Source organism: Sorex fumeus, unplaced genomic scaffold, assembly GCF_029834395.1.
Source record: "Sorex fumeus unplaced genomic scaffold, SorFum_2.1 ptg000069l, whole genome shotgun sequence".
NCBI classification, from domain to species: domain Eukaryota; kingdom Metazoa; phylum Chordata; class Mammalia; order Eulipotyphla; family Soricidae; genus Sorex; species Sorex fumeus.
In genome coordinates, this window is record NW_026606126.1 from 2,576,496 (window position 1) to 2,602,037 (window position 25,542).

The window sequence follows — 25,542 nt, forward strand, 5'->3', positions numbered from 1 at the left end:
GGAGCAGGCCCGAGGGCCAGGCAGGGCGCAGGGCGGCCCGGGTGCGTGGCCAGGCCCTGCGCCGGAGGGTGCCGCGGAGCTAAGTCCCGGGGTCGGAAGCCACCCGATGCGGGGCCGAGGGCCGGGCCGAGTGTGGTGCGGCCCAGGCGCGCAGCCCAACCCTTGGCCAGCAGGTGCAGCGGGGATAATCCCCGGGTTCAGCAGCGGCCCGGAGCTGGGCCAAGGGCCGGGCTGGGCGCGGGGTGGTCCAGTCACGAGGCCTGGCCCTCCGCCGACGGGTGCCGCAAAGCTAAGCCCCGGGGTCGGCAGCGGCCGGGAGCGCGGCCGAGGGTTTGGACGGGAGCGGGGCGGCCGTGACACGTGTCCCGGTCCTCCGCCGGAGTGTGCCGTGGAGCTAAGCCCCGGGGTCGGCAGTGGTATGGAGAGCGGCCGAGTGTCGGTACGGGCGCGGTGCGGCCAGGGCGAGTGGCCCCGCCCTATGCCCGCGGGTGCCGCGGAGCTAAGCCCCCGGGTCAGCAGCGGCCCGGAGCAGGGCCGAGGTACGTGTCCGGCGCGGGACGACCCGGGCGCGCTGCCCGGCCCTCGGCCCGCGGGTGCCGCGGAGCTAAGTCCCGGGGTCGTCAGCGGCCCGGAGCGGGGCCGAGGGCCAGGCAGGGCGCAGGGCGGCCCGGGTGCGTGGCCAGGCCCTGCGCCGGAGGGTGACGCGGAGCTAAGCCCCGGGGTCAGCAGTGGCCCGGAGCGGGGCCAAGGGCCGGGCTGGGCGCGGGGTGGCCCAGTCGCGAGGCCTGGCCCTCCGCCGACGGGTGCCGCAAAGCTAAGCCCCGGTGTCGGCAGCGGCCTGGAGCGCGGACTAGGGTCGGGACGGGAGCGGGGCGGCCGTGACACGTGTCCCGGTCCTCCGCCGGAATGTGCCGTGGAGCTAAGCCCCGGGGTCGGCAGTGGTCTGGAGAGCGGCCGAGTGTCGGTACGGGCGCAGTGCGGCCAGGGCGAGTGGCCCCGCCCTATGCCCGCGGGTGCCGCGGAGCTAAGCCCCGGGGTCAGCAGCGGCCCGGAGTGGGGCTGAGGGACGTGCCCGGCGCGGGACGACCCGGGCGCGCTGCCCGGCCCTCGGCCCGCGGGTGCCGGGGAGCTAAGCCCGGTGGTCGGCACCTGCCCGGAGCGCGGCTGAGGGTACCGATGGGAGCGGGGCGGCCGGGGCACGTGGCCCGGTCCTCCGCCAGAGTGTGCCGTGGAGCTAAGCCCCGGGGTCGGAAGTGGTATAGAGAGCGGCCGAGTGTCGGTACAGGCGCGGTGCGGCCAGTGCGTGCGGCCCGGCCCTAGGGTGCCGCGGAGCTAAGCCCTGGGGTTGGCAGCGGCCCGGAGCGGGCCGTGGGCCGGGGCGGGCGCGGGGCACCCCGGGTGTGCGTTCCGGACCTCCGCTGGCGCGTGCCGCGAAAATAAGCCCCGGGGTCGGTAGCGGCCCAGAGTGGATCCAAGGGCCGTACCAGGCGCGGGGCGGCCCCGTCGCGCGGCCCGGCCCTCGTCCTGCGGGTGCCACGGAGCTAAGCCCCGCGGTCAGCAGCTGCCCAGAGCTGGCGCCGCGGAGCTAAGACCCGGGTTTGGAAGTGGCCCGGAGCGCGGCCGAGGGTACCGAGGGGAGCGGGGTGGCCCGGGCACTTGGCCCGGTCCTCCACCGGAGTGTGCCGTGGAGCTAAGCCCTGGGGTTGGCAGCAGTCTGGAGTGCGGCCGAGTGTCGGTACGGGAGCGGGGTGGCCCGGGCACGCGTCCAGGCCTTCGGCACGCGGGTGCCGCGGAGCTAAGCCCGTGGGTCAGCAGTGGCCTGGAGCGGGGACGAGGGCCAGGCCGGGCGCTGGTTGGCCCAGGCACGCGGACGGCCTTCGTCCCGCGGGTGCCGCGGAGCTAAGCCCCGGGTTCGGCAGTGGTCTAGAGAGCGGCCGAGTGTCGGTACGGGCAAGGGGCGGCCCATGCATGCGGCCCGGATTTCGGTCCGCGGGTGCCGCGGAGCTAAGCCCAGGGGTCGGCAGCGGCCTGGAGCGGCGCCGAGGACCGGGCTGGGCGCAGTGCGTCCCGGGTACATGGCCCCGCCCTTGGACCGCGGGTGACGGGGAGCTAAGTCCCAGGGTCAGCAGCGGCCCGGAGCTGGGCAGCCGGGACACGTGGCCCGGTCCTCCGCTGGCAGGTGCCGCGGAGCTTAGCCCCAGGGTCGGCAGCGGCCCAGAGCGGGGCCGAGGGCCTGGCCAGGCGCGGTGCGGCCCGGGCACGCAACCCCGCCCTAGTCCCGCGGGTGCCGCAGAGCTAAGCCCCGGGGTCGGCAGCGGCCCGGAGCGCGGCCGAGGGTCGGGACGGGAGCGGGGCAGCCGTGACACGTGTCCCGGTCCTCCGCCGGAGTGTGCTGTGGAGCTAAGCCCCGGGGTCGGCTGTGGTCTGGAGAGCGGCCGAGTGTTGGTACGGACGCGGTGCGGCCAGGGCGAGCGGCCCCGCCCTATTCCCGTGGGTGCCGCGGAGCTAAGCCCCGGGGTCAGCAGCGGCCCGGAGCGGGGCCGAGGGACGTGCCCGGCGCGGGACGACCCGGGCGCGCTGCCCGGCCCTCGGCCCGCGGGTGCTGTGGAGCTAAGTCCGGTGGTCGGCACCTGCCCGGAGCGCGGCCGAGGGTACAGACGGGAACGGGACGGCCCGGGCACGTGGCCCGGTCCTCCGCCAGAGTGTGCCGTGGAGCTAAGCCCCGGGGTCGGAAGTGGTATGGAGAGCGGCCGAGTGTCGGTACAGGCGCGGTGCGGCCAGTGCGTGCGGCCCGGCCCTAGGCCCGCAGGTGCCGCGGAGCTAAGTCCTGGGGTTGGAAGCAGCCTGGAGTGGGCCGTGGGCTGGGGCGGGCGCGGGGCGGCCAGGGCGCGCGGTCTGGACCTCCGCCGGTGCGTGCCGCGGAAATAAGCCCCGGGGTCGGTAGCGGCCCAGAGTGGATCCAAGGGCCGTGCCAGGCGCGGGGCGGCCGCGTCGCGCGGCCCGGCCCTCGGCCCGCGGGTGCCGCGGAGATAAGCCCCGCGGTCAGCAGCTGCCCAGAGTTGGCGCCGCGAAGCTAAGACCCCGGTTTGGAAGCGGCCCGGAGCGCGGCCGAGGGTACCGAGGGGAGCGGGGCGGCCCGGGCACGTGGCCCGGTCCTCTGCCGGAGTGTGCCGTGGAGCTAAGCCCTGGGGTTGGCAGCAGTCTGGAGTGCGGCCGAGTGTCGGTACGGGCGCAGGGTGGCCCGGGCACGCGTCCCGGCCTTCGGCACGCGGGTGCCGCGGAGCTAAGCCCGGGGGTCAGCAGCTGCCTGGAGCGGGGACGGGGGCCAGGCCAGGCGCTGGTTGGCCCAGGCACGCGGACGGCCTTCGTCCCGCGGGTGCGGCGGATCTAAGCCCCGGGGTCGGCAGCGGTCTAGAGAGCGGCCGAGTGTCGGTACGGGCAAGGGGCAGCCCGGGCACACGGCCCGGATTTCGGCCCGCGGGTGCCGCGGAGCTAAGCCCAAGGGTCGGCAGCGACCCAGAGCGGGGCCGAGGACCGGGCCGGGCCCAGTGCGTCCCAGGCTCATGACCCGGCCCTTGGACTGTGGGTGCCGGGGAGCTAAGCCCCAGGGTCAGCAGCGGCCCGGAGCACGGCCGAGGGTCCCGACGGGAGCTGGGCAGCCGGGACACGTGGCCCGGTCCTCCGCTGGCAGGTGCCGCGGAGCTTAGCCCCGGGGTCACCAGCGGCCCGAAAAGAAGCTGAGGGTCGGGACGGGAGCGGGGAGGCTCGGGCATGCAGCCCGACACTCGGCCGGGAGATGCCGCGGAGCTAAGCCCCGGGGTCAGCAGCGGCCCAGAGCGGGGCCGAGGGACTTGCCCATCGCGGGACGGCCCGGGGGCGCTGCCTGGCCCTCGGCCCACGGGTGCCGCGTAGCTAAGTACTGGGGTCGTCAGCGGCCCGGAGCGCGTCCGAGGGCCGGGCAGGGCGCTGGGCGGCCCGGGTGCGTGGCCAGGCCCTGCGCCGGAGGATGCCGCAGAGATAAGCCCTGGGGTCGGCAGCCACCCGGAGCAGGGCCGAGGGCCGAGCCGGGTGCGGTGCCACCCTGGTGCGCGGCCCGGCCCTTGGCCAGCGGGTGCAGCGGGGATAAGACTCGGGTTCGGCAGCGGCCCGGAGCCGGGCCAAGGGCCAGGCTGGGCGCGGGGTGGCCCAGTCGCGAGGCCTGGCCCTCTGCCGACGGGTGCCGCCAAGCTAAGCCCCGGGGTCGGCAGCAACCTAGATAGCGGCAGAGGGTCGGGACGGGAGTGGGGAGGCTCAGGTGCGCGGCCCGGCCCTCCGCCGGTGTGTGCCGCGGAGCTAAGCCCCGGGATCGGCAGCGGCCCGGAGCGCGGCCGAGGGTCAGGACGGGAGCGGGGCGGCCAGGACACGTGTCCCGGTCCTCCGCCGGAGTGTGCCGTGGAGCTAAGTCCCGGGGTCGGCAGTGGTCTGGAGAGCGGCCGAGTGTCGGTACGAGCACGGTGCGGCCAGGGCGCGCGGCCCCGCCCTATGCCCGCTGGTGCAGCGGAGCTAAGCCCCGGGGTCAGCAGCAGCCCAGAGCTGGTCCGAGGGACGTGCCCGTCACGGGACAGCCCGGGCGCGCTGCCCGGGCCTCAGCCCATGGGTGCCGCGGAGCTAAGCCCCGTGGTCGGCAGCTGCCCGGAGCGTGGCCGAGGGTACCGACGGGAGCGGGGCGGCTCGGGCACGTGGCCCGGTCCTCTGACGGAGTGTGCCGCGGAGCTAAGCCCCGGGTGCGGTGCGGCCCTGGTGTGCGGCCCGGCCCTTGGCCAGCGGGTGCAGCGGGGATAAGACTCGGGTTCGGCAGCAGCCCGGAGCGGGGCCGAGGGCCGTGCCGGGTGTGGGACGGCCCCGATGCGCTGCCCGGCCCTCGGCCCGCGGGTGCCGCGGATCTAAGCCTGGCGGTCGGCAGCTGCCCGGAGCCGTGCCGAGGGCCGTGCTGGGCGCGGCCGGCCTGGGCGCGCGTCCCGGTACTCCGCCGGTGGGTGAAGCAGGGATAAGCCCCGGGTTTGGCACCGTCCTGGAGCGGGGCCGAGGGCCAGGCCGGCGCGGGGCGGCCCTGGCGCACGGCCTGTGCCTCCGCCGACGGGTGCCATGGAGCTAAGCCCCAGGGTCAGCAGCAGCCCGGAGCGTGGCCGATGGTCGGGACGGGATCGGGGCTGTCGGGCATGTGGCCCTGTCCTCCGCTGGCGGGTGCCGTGGAGCTAAGTCCCACAGTCTGCAGCGGCCCGGAGCGGGGCCGAGGACCGGGCCGGGGGCGGGGTGGCCCAGTCGCACGGCAGGGTCCTCCGCCAGCGGGTGCTGCGGAGCCAAGCCCCAGGGTCGGCAGCGGCCCGTAGTGGGGCCGAGAGCCGGGCAGTGCACGGGGAAGCCCGGGCGCGCGGCCCGGTCCTCCGCCGGCGGGTGCCGCGGAGCTAAGCCCCGGGGTCAGCAGCGGACCGGAACGGGTCCGAGGCCCGGGCTGGTCGCGGGGCGGCCCGGGCGCGCGGCCCAGCCCTCCGCCGGGGGGTGCCGCGGAGCTAAGCCCCGGGGTCGGTAGCGTCCCGGAGTGGGGCCTAGGGCCGTGTCGGGCGCGGGACGACCCGGGCGCGCTGCCCGGCCCTCGGCCCGCGGGTGCTGTGGAGCTAAGTCCGGTGGTCGGCACCTGCCCGGAGCGCGGCCGAGGGTACAGACGGGAACGGGACGGCCCGGGCACGTGGCCCGGTCCTCCGCCAGAGTGTGCCGTGGAGCTAAGCCCCGGGGTCGGAAGTGGTATGGAGAGCGGCCGAGTGTCGGTACAGGCGCGGTGCGGCCAGTGCGTGCGGCCCGGCCCTAGGCCCGCAGGTGCCGCGGAGCTAAGTCCTGGGGTTGGAAGCAGCCTGGAGTGGGCCGTGGGCTGGGGCGGGCGCGGGGCGGCCAGGGCGCGCGGTCTGGACCTCCGCCGGTGCGTGCCGCGGAAATAAGCCCCGGGGTCGGTAGCGGCCCAGAGTGGATCCAAGGGCCGTGCCAGGCGCGGGGCGGCCGCGTCGCGCGGCCCGGCCCTCGGCCCGCGGGTGCCGCGGAGATAAGCCCCGCGGTCAGCAGCTGCCCAGAGTTGGCGCCGCGAAGCTAAGACCCCGGTTTGGAAGCGGCCCGGAGCGCGGCCGAGGGTACCGAGGGGAGCGGGGCGGCCCGGGCACGTGGCCCGGTCCTCTGCCGGAGTGTGCCGTGGAGCTAAGCCCTGGGGTTGGCAGCAGTCTGGAGTGCGGCCGAGTGTCGGTACGGGCGCAGGGTGGCCCGGGCACGCGTCCCGGCCTTCGGCACGCGGGTGCCGCGGAGCTAAGCCCGGGGGTCAGCAGCTGCCTGGAGCGGGGACGGGGGCCAGGCCAGGCGCTGGTTGGCCCAGGCACGCGGACGGCCTTCGTCCCGCGGGTGCGGCGGATCTAAGCCCCGGGGTCGGCAGCGGTCTAGAGAGCGGCCGAGTGTCGGTACGGGCAAGGGGCAGCCCGGGCACACGGCCCGGATTTCGGCCCGCGGGTGCCGCGGAGCTAAGCCCAAGGGTCGGCAGCGACCCAGAGCGGGGCCGAGGACCGGGCCGGGCCCAGTGCGTCCCAGGCTCATGACCCGGCCCTTGGACTGTGGGTGCCGGGGAGCTAAGCCCCAGGGTCAGCAGCGGCCCGGAGCACGGCCGAGGGTCCCGACGGGAGCTGGGCAGCCGGGACACGTGGCCCGGTCCTCCGCTGGCAGGTGCCGCGGAGCTTAGCCCCGGGGTCACCAGCGGCCCGAAAAGAAGCTGAGGGTCGGGACGGGAGCGGGGAGGCTCGGGCATGCAGCCCGACACTCGGCCGGGAGATGCCGCGGAGCTAAGCCCCGGGGTCAGCAGCGGCCCAGAGCGGGGCCGAGGGACTTGCCCATCGCGGGACGGCCCGGGGGCGCTGCCTGGCCCTCGGCCCACGGGTGCCGCGTAGCTAAGTACTGGGGTCGTCAGCGGCCCGGAGCGCGTCCGAGGGCCGGGCAGGGCGCTGGGCGGCCCGGGTGCGTGGCCAGGCCCTGCGCCGGAGGATGCCGCAGAGATAAGCCCTGGGGTCGGCAGCCACCCGGAGCAGGGCCGAGGGCCGAGCCGGGTGCGGTGCCACCCTGGTGCGCGGCCCGGCCCTTGGCCAGCGGGTGCAGCGGGGATAAGACTCGGGTTCGGCAGCGGCCCGGAGCCGGGCCAAGGGCCAGGCTGGGCGCGGGGTGGCCCAGTCGCGAGGCCTGGCCCTCTGCCGACGGGTGCCGCCAAGCTAAGCCCCGGGGTCGGCAGCAACCTAGATAGTGGCAGAGGGTCGGGACGGGAGTGGGGAGGCTCAGGTGCGCGGCCCGGCCCTCCGCCGGTGTGTGCCGCGGAGCTAAGCCCCGGGATCGGCAGCGGCCCGGAGCGCGGCCGAGGGTCAGGACGGGAGCGGGGCGGCCAGGACACGTGTCCCGGTCCTCCGCCGGAGTGTGCCGTGGAGCTAAGTCCCGGGGTTGGCAGTGGTCTGGAGAGCGGCCGAGTGTCGGTACGAGCACGGTGCGGCCAGGGCGCGCGGCCCCGCCCTATGCCCGCTGGTGCAGCGGAGCTAAGCCCCGGGGTCAGCAGCAGCCCAGAGCTGGTCCGAGGGACGTGCCCGTCACGGGACAGCCCGGGCGCGCTGCCCGGGCCTCAGCCCATGGGTGCCGCGGAGCTAAGCCCCGTGGTCGGCAGCTGCCCGGAGCGTGGCCGAGGGTACCGACGGGAGCGGGGCGGCTCGGGCACGTGGCCCGGTCCTCTGACGGAGTGTGCCGCGGAGCTAAGCCCCGGGTGCGGTGCGGCCCTGGTGTGCGGCCCGGCCCTTGGCCAGCGGGTGCAGCGGGGATAAGACTCGGGTTCGGCAGCAGCCCGGAGCGGGGCCGAGGGCCGTGCCGGGTGTGGGACGGCCCCGATGCGCTGCCCGGCCCTCGGCCCGCGGGTGCCGCGGATCTAAGCCTGGCGGTCGGCAGCTGCCCGGAGCCGTGCCGAGGGCCGTGCTGGGCGCGGCCGGCCTGGGCGCGCGTCCCGGTACTCCGCCGGTGGGTGAAGCAGGGATAAGCCCCGGGTTTGGCACCGTCCTGGAGCGGGGCCGAGGGCCAGGCCGGCGCGGGGCGGCCCTGGCGCACGGCCTGTGCCTCCGCCGACGGGTGCCATGGAGCTAAGCCCCAGGGTCAGCAGCAGCCCGGAGCGTGGCCGATGGTCGGGACGGGATCGGGGCTGTCGGGCATGTGGCCCTGTCCTCCGCTGGCGGGTGCCGTGGAGCTAAGTCCCACAGTCTGCAGCGGCCCGGAGCGGGGCCGAGGACCGGGCCGGGGGCGGGGTGGCCCAGTCGCACGGCAGGGTCCTCCGCCAGCGGGTGCTGCGGAGCCAAGCCCCAGGGTCGGCAGCGGCCCGTAGTGGGGCCGAGAGCCGGGCAGTGCACGGGGAAGCCCGGGCGCGCGGCCCGGTCCTCCGCCGGCGGGTGCCGCGGAGCTAAGCCCCGGGGTCAGCAGCGGACCGGAACGGGTCCGAGGCCCGGGCTGGTCGCGGGGCGGCCCGGGCGCGCGGCCCAGCCCTCCGCCGGGGGGTGCCGCGGAGCTAAGCCCCGGGGTCGGTAGCGTCCCGGAGTGGGGCCTAGGGCCGTGTCGGGCGCGGGGCGGTGCAGGCGCGAGACCCGACCCTTGGCCCGCGAGTGCCATGAAGCTAAGCCCCGGGGTCGGCAGCGACACGGAGCGGGGCCGAGGGCTGTGACGGGTGCGGCCAGCCCAGGCGCGATGACAAACCCTCTGCTGGCGTGTGCCGCGGAGATAAGCCCCAGGGTCGGCAGACTCCCGGAGCGGGGCCGAGGGCCAGGCCAGGCGTGGGGCAGCCAGGGCGCTCGGCGCGACTCTCCACCGGCGGGTGCCGCAGAGCTAAGCCCTGGGGTCAGCAGCGTCCCAGAGCAGGGACGAGGGCCGGGCTGGGAGCGGGCCGGCCCGGGCCCGCGGCCCAGCCCTCCGCCAGGGGGTGCCGGGAGGTAAGCCAGGACGCTTGGCGCGGCTCTCCACCGGCGGGTGCCGCAGAGCTAAGCCCCAGGTTCGGCAGCGGCCCAGAGTGGGGACGAGGGTCGAGCTGGGTGTGGGGCAGCCCGGGCTCGCGGCCTGGCCCTCCGCCGGCGGGTACCACGGAGCTAAGACCCGGGGTCGGCAGCGGCCCAGAGCGGGGCCGAGGGCTGTGCCGGGCATGGGAAGGCCCGGGAACATGGACCAGCCCTTGGCCCGTGGGTGCCGCGGAGTTAAACCCCGCAGTCGGCAGCTGCCCGGAGCGGGTCCGAGGGCCGTGGCGGGCGCGGCCGGCCCGGACGCGCGTCCCGGCCCTACGCTGACGGGTGCTGGGAAGCTAAGCCCCGGGGTCGGCAGCGGCACAGAGTGGGACCGAGGTCCGGGCAAGGCGCAGGGCGGCCCGGGCGCTTGGCCCCTTCTCCCAGCCCTTGGGTGCCGTGGAGCTAAGCCGCGGGGTTGGCAGCGCCCAAGAGCGGGGCCGAGGGCCGGGCGGGGCGCACGGCGTCCCCGATGTGCGGCAGCCCCGGCGCGCGGTGGCCCCGGCGCGCGGCACGGCCCTTTGCCCGCGTGTGCCACAGGGATAAGCCCCAGGGTCGGCAGCGTCCCAGAGCGGGATCGAGGGCCGGGCCGGGAAAGGGCCGGCCCGGGCGCGAGGCCAAGCCCTCCGCCAGGGGGTGCCGCGGAGCTAAGCCCCGTGGTCGGTAGCATCCCGGAGTGGGGACGAGGGTCGTGTCGGGCGCGGGGCGGTGCAGGCGCGAGGCCCAACCCTGGGCCCGCGGATGCCGCGAAGCTAAGCCCCGGGGTCGGCAGCGGCCCGGAGCGGGGCCGAGGGCTGTGACGGGCGCAGCCAGCCCGGGCGCGATGACCGGCCCTCCGCTGGTGTGTGCCGCGGAGCTAATCCCCGGGGTCGGCAGACTCCCGGAAGGGGGCTGAGGGCCTGGCCGGGCGTGGGGCAGCCAGGGCGCTCGGCGTGGCTCTCCACCGGCAGGTGCCGTAGAGCTAAACCCCGGGTTTGGCAGCGGTCCAGAGTGGGGACAAGGGTCGAGCTGGGCGTGGGGCAGCCCGGGCTCGCGGCCTGGCCCTCCGCCGGCGGGTACCACGGAGCTAAGACCCAGGGTTGGCAGCGGCCCAGAGCGGGGCAGAGGGCCGTGCCGGGCACGGGGCGGCCAGGGAACGTGGACCGGCCCTCTGCCTGCGGGTGCCACGGAGCTAAGCCCCGCGGTCGGCAGGTGCCCAGAGCGGGTCTGAGGGCTGTGGCGGGCGCGGCCGGCCCGGGCGCGCGTCCCGGCCCTACGCTGACGGGTGCCGGGGAGCTAAGCCCCGGGGTCGGCAGCGGCACAGAGCAGGACCGATATCCGGGCAAGGCGCGGGGCGGCCCGGGCGCGTGGCCCTTTCTCCCGGCTCTCGGGTGCCGTGGAGCTAAGCCGCGGGGTCAGCAGCGCCCAAGATCGGGGCCGAGGGCCGGGCGGGGCACGTGGCATCCCCGACGTGCGGCGGCCCCGGCGCGCGGCACGGCCCTTTGCCCACGTGTGCTACAGAGATAAGCCCCGGGTTCGGCAGTGGCCTGGAGTGAGGCCGAAGGCCATCCCGGGCGCGGTGCTGCCTGAGCGCGCGGCCTGGCCCTCTGCCCGCGGGTGCCGCAGAGCTAAGCCCCGGGGTCATTAGTGACCCAGAATGGGGCCAGGGCCAGGCCAGGCATGGGGCGGCCACAGCACCCGGCCCGTCCCTTGGCCCGCGTGGTCCGCCGAGCTAAGCCCTGGGGTCGGCAGTGACCCGGAGCGGGGCCGAGGGCTGGGCCAGGAGTGGGGCGGCCGTGCGCGCGGCCCGGCCCTTGTCCCGGGGGTGCCATGGAGCTAAGTACCGGGGTCGGCAGCGGCCCGGAGCGGAGCCAGGACCTGGCCGGGAGCGGGGCGGCCCAGTCGCGTGGCCAGGCCCTCCAGTGGCGTGTGCCGCGGAGCTAAGCCCCGGGGTCGGCAGCGGCCTGGAGCGAGGCCGAGGGCCGGGCCGGGCGCTCAGTTGCCCAGGCGCGTGGCCAGGCCCTCCGCTGACGTGTGCCGTGGAGCTAAGCCCCAGGGTTGGCAGCGGTCTGGAGCAGGTCCGTGGGCCGGGCCGTGCGCGGGGCAGCCCGGGCGCTCGGCCCGGCCCTCCATTGGCGGGTGCCGCAGAACTAAGCCCCGGGATCGGCAACAGCCCAGAGCGGGGAGGAGGGCCGAGCCGGGCGCCGGGCACCCCTGGCGAAACACGGCCCTCGCCCGCGGGTGCCGTGGAGCTAAGCCCTGGGGTTGTCAGCGGCACTGGAGTGGGGTCGAGGGCCGGGCCGGGCGTGGGGCGGCACAGGCCCGCAGTCCGGCCCTCCGCCGGCGGGTGCCGCGGAGCTAAGGCCCGGAGTCTGCTGCGGCCTGGAGCGTGGCCGAGGGTCTGGACGTGCGCGGGGCGGCCCGGGCGCGCGGCCCGGCCCTCCGCCGGCGGGTGCCGCGGAGCTAAGCCCCAGGGTCGGCAGCGATCCGGAGCAGGCCCGAGGGCCGTGCCGGCGCGGGTCGGCCAGGTGTGTGGCCCGGCCCTCCGCCGATGGGTGCCGTGGAGCTAAGCCCCGGGGTCAGCCGCGGCCCGGACCGGGGCGAGGGCCGGGCCAGGCGTGGGGTGGCCCCGGCGCGCGTCCGGGTAGGGCATGGGTCGACCACGGTGTAAGGCATGGCCCTCGGCCCGCGGGTGCCGCAGAACTAAGCCCCAGGGTCGGTAGCGGCCATGAGCGGGGCCGAGGGCCGGGCCGGGCGCGGAACGGCCTGGGCGCGGAACGGCCTGGGCGCGCGGAACGGCTCTCGCCCGCGGGTGCCACGGTGCTAAGACCCGGGGTCGGCAGCGGCTTGGAGGGGGCCGAAGACCAGGCCGGGCGCTGGGTGGCCAGGCTCCGCGGACCGGCCCTCGGCTTGCGGGTGCCGCGGAGTTAAGCCCCGGGGTCGGCAGTGGCCCGGAGCGGGGCCGAGGGCCGGGACAGGCCATGGGCGGCCCGGGCGCGCGGCCCGGTCCTCGCCCGTGGGTGCCACGAAGCTAATCCCCGGGGTCAGCAGCGGCCCGGAGCGTGGTCAAGGGGCGAGCCGGGCATGGGGCTGCCCGGGCGCGCGGCCCGGCTCTCCGACGGCTGGTGCCGCAGAGCTAGGCCCCGGGGTCGGCAGCGGCCCGGAGCGGGCCCGAGGGACGAGCCTGGCCCGGGGCGGCCTGGGCGCGCCGCACTGACCATGCCTGCGGGTGCCAAGGATCTAAGCCCAGGTTAGGCAGCAGCCCGGAGCCGGGCCGTGGTCCAGGCCGGGCGAGGGCGGGCCCTGGTGCGAGGCGTGACCCTCCGCCGGCGGGTGCCGCGGAGCTAAGCACCGGGTTCAGCAGCGACCTGGAGCGGCGCCGAGGGAGGGGCCAGGCGCGGGGCGGCCCGGGCGCGCGGAACGGCCCTTCGCCGGCGTGTGCCACGGAGCTAAACCCTGGGATCGTCAGCGGCCCGGAGCTGCGCCGAGGGACGGGCCGGGCTTGGGTCGGCCCGGGCGCACGGCCCGGCCCTCCGCAGTTGTGTGCCCCGGAGATAAGCCCTGAGGTCAGCAGCGGCCCGGAGTGTGGCCTAGGGCCGGGTCGAGCGCAGGGCGGCACAGTCGCGCAGCCTGGTCCTCGCCCGGCAGGTGCCGCGGAGCTAAGCCCCAGGGTTGGGAGCGACCCGGAGCGGGGCCAAGGGCAGGGCCTGGCGCGGGTCGGACCGACGTGTGGCCCTGCCCTCCGCTGTTGTGTGCCGCGGAGCTAATCCCCGGGGTCAGCAGCGGCCTGGAGCGTGGTCAAGGGCCGGGCCGGGCATGAGGCTGCCCAGGCACGCGGTCCGGCCCTCCGCGTGCGGATGCCGCGGAGCTAAGACCCAGGGTCGGTAGCAGCCCGGAGCGGGGCCGAGGGCCAGGCCAGGTGCGGGGCGGCCGGGGCGCGCGGCCAGGTCCTCCGTCGTCGTGTGCCGCGGAGCTAAGCTCCGTGGTCGGCAGAGGCCCGGAGCGGCGCCGAGCGACGGGCCAGACGCGGGGCGGCCCGGGCGCGTGGAACGTCCCTCGACCGCGGGTGCCGCGAAGCTAAGCCCCTGGGTCGGCAGCGGCCCGGAGCGGCGCCGAGGGATGGGCCAGATGCGGGTCGGCCCGGGTGCATGGAACGTCCCTCGACCACGGGTGCCGCGAAGCTAAGCCCCTGGGTCGGCAGCGGTCCGGAGGGAGCCGACGGCCGGGCAGGGCGCGGGGCGGCCAGGCCGCGCGGCCCGGCCCTTGGCTGGCAGTTGACGCGGAGTTAAGACCCAGGGTCGGCATCAGCCCAGAGCAGGGCCGAGGGCAATGCCGGGCGAGGGGCTACCAGGGCGGGTGGACCAGCTCTCCACCGGCGGATGCCGCGGAGGTAATCCCCGGGGTCGGCAGCGGTCCGGAGGGGGGCAAGGGCCTGGCACGGCGCGGGGTGGCCCTGCGCATGGCCAGGCAGGGAGTGGGGCGACACCTCTGTGAGACCTGGCACTCCGCCGACGGGTGCCGCGGACATAAGTCCCGGGGCCGGCCACGGCCCGAAGCGGGGCCGAGGGCTGTGCCGGGTGTGGGGTGGCCCGGGCGCGCGACCCAGCCCTCTGCTGGTGGGTGCCGCAGAGCTAAGCCCCGGGGTCGGCAGCGGCCCGGAGCGGGGCAAGGGCCTGGCACGGCGCGGGGTGGCCCTGCGCATGGCCAGGCAGGGAGTGGGGCGACACCAGTGTGAGACCTGGCACTCGGCCCGCCGATGCCGCAGAGCTAAGCCCCAGGGTCGGTAGCGGCCCGGAGCGGCGCCGAGGGCCCGGCCAGGCGCGGGGCGGCTCGGGCGCGCGGCCAGGCCCTCCACCGGCGTGTGCCGCGGAGCTAAACCCCGCGGTCGGCAGCGACCCAGAGCGGAGCTGAGGGCCGGGCAGGGCATGGGGCGGCCCGGGTGCACGGCCCGGCCCTCCGCCGGCGGATGCCGCGGAGCTAATCCCCGGGGTTGGCAGCGGTCCGGAGGTGGCCGAGGGCCATGCCGGGAGCAGGTTAGCCCGGGCGCGCGGCCTGGCCCTCCGCCGACGGGTGCCGCGGAGCTAAGCACCTTGGCTGGCCGTGGCCCGGAGCGGGTCGAGGGCCGGGCCAGGCGTGGGGCGACCCTGGTGTGAGGCCTGGCCCTCGGCCCGCGAGTGCCGCAGAACTAAGCCCCAGGGTCGGTAGCGGCCAGAAGCAGGGCCCAGGCCGGGCCAGGCGCGGGGAACGGCCCTCGCCCGCGGGTGTCGCGTATCTAAACACCGGGGTCGGCAGCGGACCGGAGCGGGACAGAGGGCTGGGCCAGGCGCGGGCCCACTCGGGCTCGTGGCCCGGCCCTTCGGCGGCGCGTGCCGCGGAGCGAAGCCCCGTGGTCGGTAGCGGCCCGGAGCAGGGCCGAGGGCCGTGCCGGGCGCGAATCGGCCCGGGCGCGCGGCCCGGCCCTCCGCCGGTGGGTGCCGCGGAGCTATGTCCCGTTTTCGGCAGCGGCCCGAAGCAGGGCCGAGGGCCGGGCCGGGCGCGAGGCGGCCCGGGCGCACCGCACTGACCTCGCCTGCGAGTGTGGCAGAGCTAAGCACAGGGGTCGGCCGCGGCCTGGAGCGGGGCGAGGGCCTGGCACGGCGCGGGGCGGCCCGGCGCGCGGCCGAGCAGGGCATGGCACGACACCAGTGTGAGGCCTGGCACTCGGCCCGCGGGTGCAGCGGAGCTAAGCCCCAGTGTCGGCAGCGGCCCAGAGCGGCGCCGAGGGATGGGCCGGGCATGGGGCGGCCCGGGCGCTCGGAATGGCCCTCGTCCGCGGGTGCCGCAGAGCTAAGCCCCTGGGTCGGCAGCAGTCCGGAGCAGGCCGTCGGCCGGGCAGGGCGTGGGACCAGCCCTCGGCTGGCAGGTGCCGCGGAGCTAAGCCCCGCGGTCGGCAGCGGCACGGAGTGGGCCCGAGGGATAGGCCTGGCTCGGGGAGGCCCGGGTGTGCCGCACTGACCACGCCCGCGGGTGCCAAGGATCTAAGCCCAGGGTAGGTAGCGGCCCGGAGCGGGGCCGAGGTCCGGGCGGGGTGAGGGCGGGCCCAGACGCGAGGCCTGGCCCTCCGCTGGTGGTGCCGCGGAGCTATGCCCCGGAGTCGGCAGCGGCCCGGAGCAGGGCCGCGGGCCGAGACGGGCGCGGGGCGGCCAGTGCGCGCGGAATGGCCCTCGCCCGCGGGTGCCGCGGATCTAAGCCCCGGGGTCGGCAGCGGCCCGGAGCGGGGCCGAGGGCCGGGTCGGGCGCCGGGCAGCCCGGGCGCATGGCCCGGTCCTCCGCCGGCGGGTGCCACAGAGCTAATCCCCGGGATCGGCAGGGGCCCAGAAAGTGGCCGAGGGTCGGGACGGGAGCAGGGCTGCTCGGGGGCATGGCACTGTCCTCCGCCGGCGCATGCCGCGGAGCTAAGCCCCGGGGTCGTCAGCGGCCCGGAGCGGGGCCGAGGGCCGGGTTGTGCAGGTTGCGGCCTTGGCGCGTGGCCCCGCCCTCGGCCCGCGGGTGCCGCGGAGCTAAACCCTGGGGTCGGCAGCTGCCTGGAGCGGGGCCGAGGGCCGGGTTCGGGCACTGGGTGTGCCCGGGCACGCGGCCCGGCCCTCTGCCGACGGATGCCGCGGAGCTAAGGCCCGAGGTCGGCAGCGGCCTGTAGCAGTGCCATGGCCGAGACGGGCACGGGGCCCCACTGGCGCGCGGCCCGGCCCTCCGCCGGCGGGTTCCTCCGAGCTAATTTCTGGGGTCGGCAGAGCCCCCGAGCGGTGCCGAGGGCCGGGCCGTTCGCGGCCGGCCCTGGCACGCAGACTGACCCTCCGTCGTTGGGTACCGCAGAGCTAAGCCCCGGGGTCGGTAGCGGCCAGGATCAGGGCCCAGGGCCTGGCCGGGCGAGGGGCGGCCCGGGCGCGTGGAACAGCCCTCACCCGCGGGTGTCGCGGATCTAAACACCGGGGTCGGCAGCGGCCCGGAGCGGGACCGAGGGCCGGGCCAGGCGCGGACCCGCTTGGGCACGCATCCCGGCCCTCCAGCGGCGCGTGCCGTGGAGCGAAGCCCCGGGGTCGGTAGCGGCCCGGAGCAGGGCCGAGGGCCGTGCCGGGCGCGAATCGGCCCGGGCGCTCGGCCCGGCCCTCCGCCGGTGGGTGCCGCGGAGCTAAGCCCCGGGGTCAGCAGCGGCCCGGAGCTGGGCCGAGGGCTGGGCCGGGCTCGGGTCGGCCAGGGCGCGCGGCCCGGCCCTCCGCAGTTGTGTGCCACAGAGATAAGACCCGAGGTCAGCAGCGGCCCAGAGCGTGGCCGAGTGCCGGGCCGAGCGCAGGGTGGCACAGATGCGCGGCCCAGCCCTCAGCCGGAAGGTGCCGCGGAGCTAAAACCCGGGGTCGGCAGCTGCCCGGAGTGGGGTCGAGGGCCGGGTTCGGGCGCTGGGTGGGCCCGGGCGCGTGGCCCGACCCTCTGCCGACGGGTGCCGCAGAGCTAAGCCCCGAGGTCGGCAGCGGCCCGTAGTGGTGCCATGGCCGAGACGGGCACGGGGCCCCACCGGCGCGCGGTCCGGCCCTCCGCCGGCGGGTTCCTCCGAGCTAATTTCCGGGGTCGGCAGCGCCCCGGAGCGGGTCCGAGGGCCGAGCCGGTCGCAGCCAGCCCTGGCACGCGGACTGACCCTCCGTCGGTGGGTACCGCGGAGCTAAGCCCCGGGGTCGGTAGCGGCCCGGAGCTGGGCCAAGTGCTGGGCCGGGCTCTGGTCGGCCCGGATGCACGACCCGGCCCTCCGCAGTTGTGTGCCGCAGAGATAAGCCCCGAGGTCAGCAGCGGCAGGGAGCGTGGCCGAGGGCCGGGCCAAGCGCAGGGTGGCACAGATGCGCGGCCCGGCTCTTGGCCGGCAGGTGCAGCGGAGCTAAGCCCCAGGTTTGGCAGCGGCCCGGAGCGGGGCCAAGGGCAGGGCCGGGCGCGGGGCGGCCCTGGCGTGCTCCCTGTCCCTCGGCCCGCGTGGGCCACGGAGCTAAGCCCCGGGGTCGGCAGCGGCCCGGAGAGAGGCTGAGTGCCTGGCCGGGCGCTGGGCGGCCCAGGCGCGTGGCTAGGCCCTCCGATGCCGTGTGCCGCAGACTAAGCCCCGGGGTCGGCAGCAGCCCAGAGCGCGGCAGAGTGTCGGAACGGGAGCGGAGCGGCCCGTGCGCACGGCCCGGCCCTTGTCCCGCGGGTGCCACAGAGCTAAGCCCTGGGGTCGGCCGCAGCCCGGAGCGGGTCTGAGGGCCGTGTCGGGCGTGGGGCGGCGCAAGCGTGGCCTGACCCTCGGCCTGCGGGTGCCGCGGGGCTAAGCCCCGGGGTTGGCAGCGGCCCGGAGCGGTGCCGAGGGCCGGGCCTGGTGCTGGGTGGCCCGGGTACGTGGCCAGGCCCTCCGCTGGCGGGTGCCACGGAGCTATGTCCCGGTGTCGGCAGCAGTCCAGAGCGTAGCCGAGGGCCGAGCAGGGCGCGGGCAGCCCGGGCGCGTGGCCCAGCCCTCTGCCGACGGATGCCGCAGAGCTAAGCCCCGGGATCGCCAGCGGCCCAGAACACGGCCGAGGGTCGGGAAGGTAGCGGGCCGGTCTCGGGCGCGCGGCCCTACCCTCGGACCACGGGTGCTGTGGAGCTAAGCCACGGGGTCAGCAGCAGCCTGGGGCGGGGCCAAGGGCCGGGCCAGGCATGGGGCGGCCCCGGCGCCGGCCTGTCCTTCGGCCCGCGTGGGCCACGGAGCTAAGCCCTGGGGTCGGCAGCGGCCCGGAGCGCGGCAGAGTGTTGGGACGGGAGCGGAGCGGCCCGTGCACGCGGCCCGGCCCTTGTCCCGCGGGTGCCACGGAACTAAACCCTGGGGTCGGCAGCGGCCCGGGGAGGGGCCGAGGGCCGGACCCATCTCGGTATGACCCGGGTTTGCGGCCCGGCCCTCGGCCCGCGGGTGCCGCAGAGCTAAGCCCTGGGTTCGGTAGCGGCCTGGAGCGGGGCCGAGGGCCGAGACAGGCACGAGGAAGCCCGGGCGCGCAGCCCAGCCTTCCGCCGGCGGATGCCGCAGAGCTAAGCCCCGGGTTTGCCAGCGGCCCAGAATGCGGCCGAGGGCCGTGACGGGCGCGGCCAGCCTGGGCGCGAGGACCAGCACTCCGCCGGTGGGTGCTGCGGAGCTAAGCCCCGGATCGGCAGCGGCCCGGAGTGGGGCCAGGGCCAGGCAGGGCGTGCAGCGGCCCGGGCGCGCAGCACTGCCCTTTGCCTGCGTGTGCCGCGGAGCTAAGCCCCGGATCGGCAGCGGCCCGGAGCGGGGCCAGGGCCAGGCAGGGCACGCGGCGGCCCGGGCGTGCGGCACTGCCCTTTGCCTGCGTGTGCCGCGGAGCTAAGCCCCGGATCGGCAGCGGCCCGGAGCGAGGCTGAGTGCCTGGCCGGGCGCAGGGCAGCCCAGGCATGTGGCCAGGCCCTCCGTTGGTGTGTGCCACGGAGCTAAGCCCCGGGGTCGGCAGCGGCCCGGAGCGCGGCAGAGTGTCGGGACGGGAGCAGAGTGTCCCGTGCGCGCAGCCCGGCACTTGTCCCGCGGGTGCCACGGAGCTAAGCCCCGGGGTCAGCCGCGGCCCGGAGCGGGTCCGAGGGCCGTGTTGGGCGTGGGCCAGCGCAAGCGCGGCCTGACACTCGGCCCGCGGGTGCCGTGGAGCTAAGCCCAGGGGTCGGCAGCGGCACGGAGCGGGGCCGAGGGCCGTGACGGGCGGGGCTGTTCCGGGCGCGAGGACCGGCTCTCTGCCGGTGGGTGCCGCGGAGCTAAGCCCTGGGTCGGCAGCGGCCCGGAGCGGGGCCAGGGCTAGGTGAGGCGTGTGGCGGCCCCGGTGCGCGTCCCGGCCTTCGGCCCGCGGGTGCCGTGGAGCTAAGCCCTGGGGTCGGTAGCGGCCCAGAGCAGGGCCAGGGCCGGGCCGGGCGCGGGGCGGCCCCGGCGCATGGCCTGGCACTCGGCCCGCGTGGGCTGTGGAGCTAAGCCCCGGGGTCAGCAGCGGCCCGGGGCGGGGCCGAGGGCCGGGCCCAGCGCGGTATGGCCTGGGTGTGCGGCCCGGCCCTCGGCCCACGGGTGCCGTGGAGCTAAGCCCCGGGGTCGGTAGTGGCCCGGGCAGGGCCGAGGTCCGGGCAGTGCGCGGGGCAGCCCGGGCGCGTGGCCCAGCCCTCCATCGGCGGGTGCCGCCGAGCTAAGTCCTGGGGTCGGCAGCAGCCCGGAACGGGGCCGAGATCCGGTCTGGGCGCGGGTCGGCCCGTTCTCACAGCCCGGACCTCGGCCCACTGGTGCCACGGTGCTTAGCCCAACTCGGCAGCGGCCCGGAGCAAGGCAGAGTGTCAGGACGGGAGCGGGGCGGCCCGTGCGCGCGGTACGGCCCTTTTCCCGCGGATGCCGCGGAGCTAAGCCCCGGGGTCGGTAGCGGCCCGGAGCAGGGTCAGGGCCGTGCCTGGCGAGGGGCGGCCCCGGCGCGCGGCCCGGACCTCTGGCCGAGTGGGCTGCGGAGCTAAGCCCCGGGTCAGCAAACGGCCCGGGGCGAGGCCGAGGCCCGGGTCGGGCGTGGTGCGGCCCGGGTACGCGTACCGGCCCTCGGCCCGCGGGTGCCGCGGTGCTAATCCCCAGAGTCGTTAGCGGCCCGAAGCGGGCCGAGGGCCGGGCCGGGCGCTGGGCGGCCCATGCACGTGGCCAGGCCCTCAGCTGGCGGGTGCCACGGAGCTAAGCCCTGGTGTTGGCAGCGGTCCGGAGCATGGCCGAGGGCCGAACCGGGCGCGGGCAGCCCGGGCGCGCGGCCCAGCCCTCCGCCGACGGATGCCGCAGAGCTATGCCCTGGGATCGCCAGCGGCCCAGAACGCGGCCGAGGGTCGGGAAGGTAGCAGGGCGGTCTCGGGCGCGCGGCCTGTCCCTCGGACCGTGTGTGCCGCGGTGCTAAGCCCCGGGGTCGGCAGTGGCCCGGAGCGGGGCCGAGGGCTGGGCCAGTTGTGGTGCGGCCCGGGCGCGTGGCCCGGCCTTCGGCCCGCGGGTGCCACGGAGCTAAGCCTCGGGGTCGGTAGCGGCCCGGAGCGCGGCCGAGGGTCCCGACGTGAGAAGGGCAGCCCGGGTCCGTGTCCTGGTCCTCCGCCAGCGGGTGCCACGGAGCTAAGCCCCGGGGTCGGTAGCGGCCCGGAGCAGGGCCGAGGGCTGGGCCAGTTGCGGTGCGGCCCGGGCGCACGGCCCGGCACTCTGCCCGCGTTGGCTTCGGAGCTAAGCCCCGGGGTCAGCAGCGGCCCGGGGCGGGGCCGAGGGCCGGGCCCAGCGTGGTATGGCCTGGGTGTGCGGCCCGCCCTTCGGCCCGCGGGTGCCGAGGAGCTAAGCCCTGGGGTCGGTAGCGGCCCGGAGCTGGGCCACGGGCCGGACCGGGCGCTGGGCGGCCTGGCCCGTGGCCAGGCCCTCCGCTGGCGGGTGCCGCAGAGCTAAGCCCCGGTGTCGGCAGCGGCCCGGAGCGGGGCTGAGGGCCGATACGGGCACGAGGCAGACCGGGCGCGCAGCCCAGCCCTCCGCCGGCGGATGCCTTAGAGCTAAGCCCCGGGTTCGCCAGCAGCCCAGAATGCGGCCGAGGGCCGTGACGGGCGTGGCCAGCCCTGGCGCGAGGACCAGCAATCCGCCGGTGGGTGCCGCAGAGCTAAGCCCCGGATCGGCAGTGGCCCGGAGCGGGGGCCAGGGCCAGGCAGGGCGCACGGCGGCCCGGGCGCGCGGCACAGCCCTTTGCCTGCATGTGCCGCGGAGCTAAGCCTCGGGGTCAGTCGCGGCCCGGAGCGGGTCCGAGTGCCGGGCCGTGCGCGCTGCGGCCGGGGCGCGCGTCCCCGTCATCCATCGGCGGGTGCCGCGGAGCTAAGCCCCAGGGTCGGCAGCGGCCCAGAGCGGGACCGAGGGCCGGGCCCGGCGCAGGGCGGCCGGGCGCATGGCCCGGACCACCGCCGACGGGTGCCGCGGAGCTAAGCCCGGGTGTTGGCAGCGGCCCCGCAGCGCGGCCGAGGATTCCAACGGGAGCGGGGCGTCCCGGGCGCGCAGCCCCATGTCTCGGCCTGCTGGTGCCGTGGAGCTAAGCCGCGGGGTCGGTAGCGCACCGGAGTGGGGCCGAGGGCCGGGCCGGTCACCACCGGCCCTGGCAAGCGGACTGATCCTGCTTCGGCGGGTGCCGCGGAGCTCAGCCCCGGGATCGGCAGCGGCCCAGAGGGGTGCCGCGGGGCCCGGCTGGGTGCGGGGCGGCACAGGCGCGCAGCACGGCCCTCGGCAGGCGTGTGCCGCGGAGCTAAGCCCCGGGGTCGGCAGAGGCTCGGAGCGGGGCTGAGGGCCGGGACGGGCGCGGAGCTGCCCGGGCGCGCAGCCGGACCCTCCGCCGCGGGTGCCGCATAGCTAAGCCCCGGGGTCGGCAGCGCCCCGGAGCGGGGCCGAGGGCCGTGATGGGCGCGGCCAGCCCGGGCGCGAGGACCGGCACTCCGCCGGTGGGTGCCGCGGAGCTAAGCCCCGGGTCAGCAGTGGCCCGGAGCGGGGCCAGAGCAGGGCAGGGCGCGCGGTAGCCTGTGTAGCCTGGGCGAGCGGCACGGACCTTTGCCTGCGTGTGCCGCGGAGCTAAGCCTCGGGGTTGGCCGCAGCCCTGAGCGGGGCTGAGGCCCGGGCCGTGCGCACTGCGGCCGGGGCGCGAGGCCCGGCCCTCGGCCCGTGGGTGCCGCGGAGCTAAGCCCCGGGGTCGGCAGCGTCCCGGAGCGGGGCCAGGGCCGTGCCGGGCGTAGTGCGACCCGGGTGGGCGGCCCGTCCCTCGGCCCGTGTGGTCCGCGGAGCTAAGCCCCAGGGTCGGCAGCGGCCCGGAGCGAGGCCAAGGGCTGGGCCAGTTGCGGTGCGGTCAGGGCGCGTGGCCCGACCCTCGGCCTGCGGGTGCCATGGAGCTAAGCCCCGGGGTCGGTAGCAGCCCGGAGCGCGGCCGAGGGTCCCGACTTGAGAGGGGCAGCCTGGGTCCGTGTCCTGGTCCTCCGCTGGCGGGTGCCGCGAAGCTAAGCCCCGGGTCGGCAGCGGCCCAGAGCGGGGCAAGGGCCGGGCGGGGCGCGCGGCGACCACGGCACGTGGCATGGCCCTTTGCCCGTGTGTGCCGCGGTGCTAAGCCCCGGGGTCGGCAGTGGCCCGGAGCGGGGCCAAGGGCTGGGCCAGTTGCGGTGCGGTCCGGGTGCGCGGCCCGGCCCTCGGCCTGCGGGTGCCACGGAGCTAAGCCCCGGGGTCGGTAGCAGCCCGGAGCACGGCCGAAGGGTCCGGACTTGAGAGGGAAAGCCCGGGTCCGTGTCCTGGTCCTCCGCTGGCGGGTGCCGCGGAGCTAAGCCCCAGGGTCGGCAGCGCCCCGGAGCGGGACCGAGGGCCGGGCGAGGCGCGAAGTGGCCCAGGCACGCGGCATGGACCTTCGCCGACGGGTGCCGTGGAGCTAAGCCTGGGGGTCGGCAGCGTCCTGGAGCAGGGCCGAGGCCGGGCAGTGCGCGGGGCAGCCCAGGAGCGCGGCCCGGTCCCCCGCCAACGGGTGCCGCGGAGCTAAGCCTGGGGGTCAGCAGGGAACCGCAGCGCGGCCGAGGGTCCCGACGTAAGTGGGACGGCCGGGCATGAGGCCTGGTCCTCTGCCGGCGGGTGGCGAGGAGCTAAGCCCAGCTTCAGCAGCGGCCCGGAGCGGGATCAGGGCCGGGTGGGCCGCGCGGCGGCCCCGTCGCGCGGCACGGCCCTTTGCCCCCGTTTGCCGCGTAGCTAAGCCCCGGGGTCGGCTGCAGCCCTGAGCGGGGCCGAGGGCTCGTCCGTGCGTGGTGCGGCCCCGGCGCGCGGCACGGCCCTCGGGCCTTGGGTACCGCGGAACTAAGCCCCGGGGTTGGCAGCGTCACGGAGCAGGTCCAGGGCCGTGCAGGGCTCAGGGCGGCCCCCACCGCGCGGCCCGGCCCTCCCACGGCGGGTGCCGCGGAGCTAAGCCCCAGGATCGGCAGTGGCCCGGAGCGGGACCGAGGGCCGGGCCTGGCGCAGGGCGGCCCGGGCTCACGGACCGGACCTCCGCCGACGGGTGCCGCGAAGCTAAGCCCGGGTGTCGGCTGTGGCCCGCAGCGCGGCCGAGGGTCCCAACGGGAGCGGTGCGTCCCGGGCGAGCGGCCCCATCTCTCGGCCCACGGGTGCCGTGGAGCTAAGCCGCGGGGTCGGCAGCGCCCCGGAGCGGGGCCGAGGGCTGGGCCGGTTGTCGCCGGCCCTGGCAAGCGGACTGACCCTCCTTCAGCGGGTGCTGCGGAGCGAAGACACGGGATCGGCAACGGCCCGGAGGGGTGCCGCGGGGCACGGTCGGGTGCGTGGCGGTACAGGCGCGCGGCCCGGCCCTCAGCAGGCATGTGCCAGGGAGCTAAGCCCCGGGGTCGGCAGCGGCTCAGAGCGGCGCCGAGGGCCAGGACAGGCGCGGGGCTGCCCGGGCGCGCGGCCCGACCCTCCGCCGCGGGTGCCGCATAGATAAGCCCCGTGGTCGGCAGCGGCCCGGAACGGGGCCAAGGTCCGTGACGGGCACGGACAGCCCAGGCCCGAGGACCGGCACTCCGCCGGTGGGTGCCGCGGAGGTAAGCCCCGGGTCGGAAGCAGCCCAGAGCGGGGCCAGGGCCGGGCAGGGCGCGCGGCGGCCCAGGCGCGCGGCTCAGCCCTTTGCCTGCGTGTGCCGTGGAGCTAAGTCTCGGGGTCGGCCGCGGCCCGGAGAGGGCCGAGGGCCGGGCCGTGCGCGGTGCGGCCGGGGCACGCGGCCCGGCCCTCGGCCCACGGGTGCCGCGGAGCTAAGCCCCGGGGTCGGCAGCGTCCCAGAGCGGGGCCAGGGCCGTGCAGGGAGAGGTGCGGCCCGGGTGCGCGGCCCGTCCCTCAGCCCGTGTGGTCCGCGGAGCTAAGCCCCGGGGTCGGCAGCGGCCCGGAGCGCGGCCGAGGGCCCAGCCGAGCGCGGGGAAGCCGGGGTGCACGGTCCAGCCCTACCCCGGCGGGTGCCGCAGAGCTAAGCCATGGGGTCGGCAGTGGCTGGGAGCGGGGCCGAAGGCCGGGCTCGGCGCGGGACAGCCCAGGCACGCGGCCCCGTCCTCCGCCAGCAGGTGCCTCGGAGGTAAGCCCCAGGGTTGGGAGCGGCCGGGAGCGGGGCCGAGGGCCAGGCAAGGCGTGGGGCGTTCTGGGTGCACGGCCCCATCTCTCGGCCCATGGGTGGTGTGGAAATAAGCCGCGGGTTCGGCAGCGCACCAGAGCGGGGCCGAGGGCCAGGCCGGTCGCTGCCGGCCCTGGCACACGGACTGACCCTTCGTCGGCGGGTACCGCAGATCTAAGCCCCGGGTTCAGCATCGACCCGGAGTGGGGCCATGGCCGGGACGGGAGCGGGGTCCCCCCGGCTCGCGGCCCTGCCCTCGGCCCGCGGGTGCCGCGGAGCTAAGCCCCGGGATCGGCAGCGGCCCGTATCGGTGCCTTGGGGCCCGGCTGGCCTCGGGGCGGAACTGGCGCGCGGCCTGGCCCTCGGCTGGTGTGTGCCGAGGAGCTAAGCCCCGAGGTCGGCAGCGGCGCGGAGCCGGGCCAAGGGACGTTCCGGGCGTGGGGCGGCCCAGGCGCACGGCCTGGCCCTCGGCCCGCTGGTGCCACGGAGCTAACCCCCGGGTCGGCAGCGGTACGAAGCGGGGCCGAGGACCCAGAGGGGCGCGAGGCAGCCGGGGCGCACAGTCCAGCCCTCCGCCGGTTGGTGCCGCAGAGCTAAGCCATGGGGTCGGCAGCGGCCGGGAGCGGGGCCGAAGGCCAGGCCGGGCGCGGGACGGCCCCGGCGCGTGGCCCCGTCCTCCGCCAGCAGGTACCGCAGAGGTAAGCCCCGGGGTCCGGAGCAACCATGAGCGTGGCCGAGGACCGGACAATGCACGCGGCGGCCCGGGCGTGCGGCTCCATCTCTCAGACCGAGGGTGCCTAGGAGCTAAGCCCGGGGGTCGGCAGCGGCCCGGAGCAGGGCCGAGGGCCGGTCAGTGCGCGGGGCTGCCAGGGCGCGCGGCCCAGTCCTCCGCCGGCGGGTGCCATGGAGTTAAGCCCCGGGATCGGCAGCGGCCCCGAGCGGGGCCGAGGGCCGGGCCGGGCGCAGAGCAGCCCGGGCGCGCGCCCCAGTTCTCCATCGGCGGGTGCCGCAGAACTAAGTCCCGGGGTCGGCAGCAGCCTGGAGCGGGGACGAGGTCTGGTCCGGGCGCGGGGCGGCCCATTCGCACAGCCCGGACCTCGGCCCACTGGTGCCGCGGTGCTTAGCCCCGGTCTGCAGCGGCCCGGAGCGCGGCCAAGTGTCAGGATGGGAGCCGGGCGGCCCGTGCGCGCAGCCCAGCCCTTTTCCCGCAGGTGCCGCGGAGCTAAGCCCCAGGGTCTGTAGAGGCCCGGAGCAGGGCCAGGGCCATGCCTGGCCTGGGGCGGCCCCGGCGTGCGGCCTGGCCCTCTGGCCGAGTGGACTGTGGAGCTAAGCCC